We start from the raw sequence: 5,898 nt of genomic DNA on the forward strand, positions 1-5,898 counted from the left end.
ATTTTTTCACCTACAAGTGGAAACATATAATTTCAAGTTATTTTAGAAGTGAATAATAGTTACTGAGTGGTCAATATATGCCAAGCATTGTTGCAATGTCTGATGTGTATGAACATACTAATGACACTAACCACAGCACATAATATGAATGATTTAAAACGTCACAATAATCCAAAATTGCTGTATTGCTAGCATCAGTGGTTTAAAGATGAGGCAGCAGAAATGCTGAAAAGTGAGACAACTCTTCTTAAAGGTCCACGAGGAACAGATTTCATGATCCTCAACATAGAGAAGAGGAAATTAACTCAGAGAAGTCAACCAAATCATTTAAAGTTGTCCAGCTAGCTGAACTGGAAATATTGGAGAAGGGATAATTTGGCCAGATAATTCATACTTTTTATCGAGAAATTCTTATTGTTTTATATTTTATTACTTATATTTTTGATTGTTGTAGAAATAAGAAATTCTTCAATGGATATGCTTTTATTTCTAATGTTTTTCTAGAGTATACATAACTTATTGTCTCTGAAAGAAACTTCTGAATTAGGGATCTGAGATACTGTTGAAATTGAAAAATGAAAATGCTTTACTTTTTTAAATTAGTTTTTACTTCAGAAATGCTGCCCTCGTAGTTACAAGTTACTTCATGAAAATTATCATAGTTTACAGTAGTAGATTTTAAAATCAGAAATTGTATGAATCTCAATAGTAAACTAAAACAAAAGCAGAAAGCAAACAATGTAAAGACAAATATTAAAAATCTGTAAGGAAAATAATAAGGGAGACACAGAGACAAGATGCAGAAGTAGGAAAGATGGCAGAATGGCCAAGCTGCCAGCTTTATTTCTATCCATAGTTTACTTTAAGTCATTGGCATCATTAGTAAGTATTGTTCATTGTATTACTAGGCAGGTTACAGACTTAGCAACATTATGCAGCTTATCCCTCAGTTACATACTAAATTGCAATGTGCAATGTTAGGAACTTTGTGTAGGTCTCAAGAAAGTCCATTGTATAAAGTTACTGTTATGTGGAGAGGGTTAGGCTCAGTGAAACATTGTGGTTGTCCCAGGAGCTGGGTGCCTGAAATCAAGGTTGAGGCTGATAAGACTTTAGGGGCATTGCCGAGGCAGCTAGACATAGCACATGTATTCATTATCTTACTAGTTCCTAGGAGAAACTGCAGGGCTTTCTAAGGGTGGGAAACAGAGTGCCAGTTACCCACTCTGAGTTTGCTAACAAAAGGAATGCTTCCCTGTGTATTTCCACAGTTAGATTACCTACAATATTCAGACCAGCCAAGCATTTCTATTAGATCTTCCTGAGAAATCTTTCCTTGAAGGTTACATGATTGAGACAATCCCATAAGTTCTAATAGTAGATTTAGAATCAATATAGATTTCAGGGTTTTTTTTTAATTCTGTGCATGCCAAGAAACTGAATTTGCTAAAAAGCTGCAAATATGGCTTTGTTTAAATTGTATGTCAAGAAATAACATTGAGTTCTTTACAAACAATCCAAGTTACCTGATCAATAGGAGGAATTCAGAGTTTAGTCTTTTCCAGAATAAGAACAGAAAATGATTAATGTTAGACTCACCTGAGTGATGCCTTCATGATTGGTTTCTTGGCTACCAAATGAAAGATAAAATTAAGGCCCTACTAAGCTGCTAGAGGTTTCCCCTCATTAAGTTGACATTTAGGAAACATGAAATATTGAGTCCTGGGGACAGAAGAGTTGGGCTGATGCATCAAAAGATTGTTTTCAATACAGGCAGATGGAGAGCTAATTTGATATTGACATCCTGCATTTCCTAGGAAAAACCTTGGAGAATTCAGCCTTCAGATTGTGGTGAGGGAGAATTTATACTGCATCACATGGGTAAATGGAAAAGCCCATAGTAGGAGATATAAGTTGAGGAGAAAGCCAAAAGTGAAGTGTGATCCCTACCACATCCCTCCTATCATCCCATAACACCACCACACACACCCTGAAATATCACCAAGGGTTCGAGAAATGCTGGGTGATGAGAAAGAGCATCAGGCAGCGTCTACAAACATTCCGAATTCTTCTATTTTCTTGTTTATTGCATTTAGTCACTCAACTTTCAGTCTGAGGGGAGAGAAAATTTTGAGAGCTCTGGTATCACAGAAGCAAAGGAGAAAGCTGCATGTGAGAAGGATTCAGGTGGGTGCTCACTGGCTCCTCAGTATAGTTTGCATGTCTTTGATGCATGTAGGAAAAGCTGATTGTATAAGTAGCAAGCCTGTCTGTGTCTCCTTCTTATTCCTTCATGGAAGTCCCAAAGAAAAGGGGTAGGGGATGTTCATAGACAATTAGGGAGAAAAAGAGGTAAATACAGATAGTAATCTCTCATTCAAAAGTGGGTGAGAATTGACAGTGTCTCTGAATCTATTCTGTTAGTACTCACTGTTGAGATCAGCTGATGAAGGAAAACCAGTTCTCACAAAAATTTTAGGCTGAGAGGAACTGCTCTGTCTTTGAGGAATAAATAGTCCCTATAGAGTTTGTTTTGGCCAGTGAGTAGTGTATTAGAACCTGAGTAACTCTGCTCTTATAAATTGGGTAAGATTTTGTTGACACTGGAGAAAGCCTATCAGGTTATCCCAGGTTCTTTAATGGGATCAAAATCTTTGGAGATACTTAAAAACCTTTAGGAGAAGAGAAGGCACATTTACTGAATTACAGCAATTATGAAACAAAGACAAGGATGCATTTGAAATCTACAAGGACAGCTTCCTTGTACCTGAATGATGGTAAGTCTCTTTCCAGCCCATCTCAGGGCTGGTGATCATTCTTCAGGTCCTTTCTTGCATAATCTCAGGAAGTTTGTGTCTTCTGTTGCTTAACTGGCAGTAGCTACAGAAGGCTCTAGGGGTTATATAAGCTTGTAAGTGGTTATATAAACTTGTAAGTGGTTATATAAACTTGCAAATGGGTTATATAAACTTGCAAGTGGGTTATATGAACTCCCTAAGAACATAAATTTGTTTTCCTGTACACATAGAGTTACCCTTTCTAATCGATGTCCCGTTGTTTGTTTTAATGGTGGATATTACCTTTTTGTTTTCCACCATAACTATTATTCATCTCAGGTCTGTTCTAACATCGTTCCTGGAATCTTGAGTCATTCCTCAGTCTTTTGTTGCTCATACAAGCTGCTCTTAGATAATGATTCTCTAATGATTCTCAAGTTCCTGCTAAATACAGAATTTGATCCCAGGGGAGATCTTGAATCTTTTCAATGTACAAATCCTCTTGTTTAGAAAGTAAGGTGTAATCTGAAGCTAATTTCAGTTTATAAATATTAAACCTGTCTCTTATTCCTCATGATATTTTTCAACTAAGTCTGTGTTTCTGAAATAGTCCATTTTGTGAAGATCAACACATTGTGAAGGGTAGAAATAGGAGTAGACTATTATTATGATAAGCTCAATAAGAATTTCTTTCATTATACAAATTTTAATGAACCAAATGTATAAGGGGGTCTTTTGAGGTTCTTGGAATCTTTTGCCTTCCTATCTTCCCTCTTTTTCTCCCTGACTCCCAATAATTATCAGCTGTGAGACATCTAGACCAGTCAGTAATAACAGCCAAGTGAATAAGACAGCTGCTTCCATGAGTAGAGGCAGAATTTTTTTTTTACTTAGTTACACGTGACAGTACAATGACCTTGACATATCATACGTTTGAATCAGATGGGATATAATTTCTCATTTTTCTGAGTGTACAGGTTGCAGAATCACATTGATCATGCAGTCACATATATACACACAGTAATAATAATGTCTGTTTCATTCTACTATCCTTCCTATCTCCCCAACCCCTCTCCTCTCCTTTCTCTACTTCTCTCTACTTAATCTAGGGTAACACTATTCTTTTTTTTCTCACATCTTCATTCATGTATTTTGTATAACAATGAGGGTCTCTTTCCACCATCCATGCAATTCCCTTTCTCCCTCCCTTTCCCTCCCACCCCTCTTCCCTTTGTAGAGGTAATCTTATTCCCATGCTCTTCCTCTCTTTCCCATTTTGAGTCACCCCCTTATATCAAAGAAGACATTTGGGATTTGTTTTTTGGGGATTGGCTAACTTCACTTATCATAATGTGCTCTAATGCCATTCATTCCCTGCAAATGCCTTGATCTTATTATTTTTAGTGATGAGTAATATTCCATTGTGTATATATATGTCACATTATTTTTTATCCATTCATCCATTGAAGGACATCTAGGTTGGCTCTACAGTCTAGCTATTGTGAATTGTGCTGCTATAAACATCAATATTGCTGTGTCTATGTAGTACTCCGTTTTTAGGTCCTTTGGGTATAGTCTGAGAAGAGGAATAGCTGGGTCAAATGGTGGTTCCATTCCCAGCTTTCCATGCAATCTCATACTGCTTTCCAAATTGGCTGCACCAATTTGGAGTCCCATCAGCAGTGTATGAGTGTACCTTTTTACCCGCATCCTCGATAGCACTTGTTGTTTGTCTTCATTATGGCTGCCATTCTTACTGGAATGAGATGATATCTTAGAGTAGTTTTTATTTGCATTTCTCTGATTGCTAGAGATGGTGAGCATTTTTTTGTATATTTGTTGATTGATTGTATATCCTCTTCTGAGAAGTGTCTGTTCAAGTCCTTGGCCCATTTGTTGATTGGGTTATTTGGTTTTTTTGTTGTTCCTGTTTAGCTTTTTGAGTTTTTTTTTTTATACCCTAGAGATTAGAGCTCTATCTGATGTGTGGGGGGTAAAAATTTGTTCCCAGGATGTAGGCTCCCTATTCACCTCACATATTATTTCTCTTGCTGAGAAAAAACTTTTTAGTTTGAATTCATCCCATTTGTTGATTCTTGGTTTTAATTCTTGTGCTATAGGTTTCTTATTAAGGAAATTGGGGCCTAACCCCACATGATGGAGATTAGGGCCTACTTTTTCTTCAATTAGATGCGGAGTCTCTGGTTTAATTCCTAGATCCTTGATCCATTTTGAGTTAACTTTTGTGCATGGTGAGAGATAGGGATTCAATTTCATTTTGTTGCATATGGATTTCCAGTTTTCCCAGCACCATTTGTTGAAGATGCTATCCTTTCTCCAATGCATGCTTTTAGCACCTTTGTCTAATATAAGGTAGTTGTAATTTTATGGGTTAGTCTCTGTGTCTTCTATCCTGTACCCTTGGTCCACCAGCCTGTTTTGGTGCCAGTACCATGCTGTTTTTGTTACTATTGCTCTGTAGTATAGTTTAAGGTCTGGTATAGCCATACCACCTGTTTCATTCTTCCTGCTTAGAATTGCTTTAGCTATTCTGGGTCTCTTATTTTTCCAGATGAACTTCATAATTGCTTTTTCTATTTCTGTGAGGAATGAGAGGCACCATTTTTGATTCCGTTCTTCCCAACCACACAATGTTATGTGCATCTAGCATGTAAGACTGCCTGAGAGGAATCTAGAGCAATGGCTGATTGCAGAGGTGGGGCAGGAAAGGATAGATGTGGGACATCTTGTACCACAGTGTAAAGATTCACACAAAGAATAATGACAAAGTCAAAAGGATACCAGAGCCAGCTTGCAGGTATCACATCTGACCACTTCAGGAACAATTTGAATTTTGCAATACATAATCACAATCATTAAACCATTTCAGTACAATGAGAAAATATGAGTTTATACAAAGATAAGACAAACCTTACTGGGTGGGACAGACATTAAAAGTTTTAGGCCTTTCAGGAAAAGTGGCAAGAACCAAGTAATATTCAGGGGTTGACAACAAGTAAGAAAAAAAGTTCCTAATGTTACTAAAAGATGCAAAGATAACACTAATTTATAACAGTTCTTGTCAATACCTGAATTAAAATTAGAGTGCACTCATTTTGGA

Source organism: Marmota monax, unplaced genomic scaffold (genome assembly GCF_021218885.2).
Source record: "Marmota monax isolate L192 unplaced genomic scaffold, Marmota_monax_Labrador192_F-V1.1 WCK01_AAM20220418_F8-fsc00174, whole genome shotgun sequence".
Lineage (NCBI taxonomy): Eukaryota > Metazoa > Chordata > Mammalia > Rodentia > Sciuridae > Marmota > Marmota monax.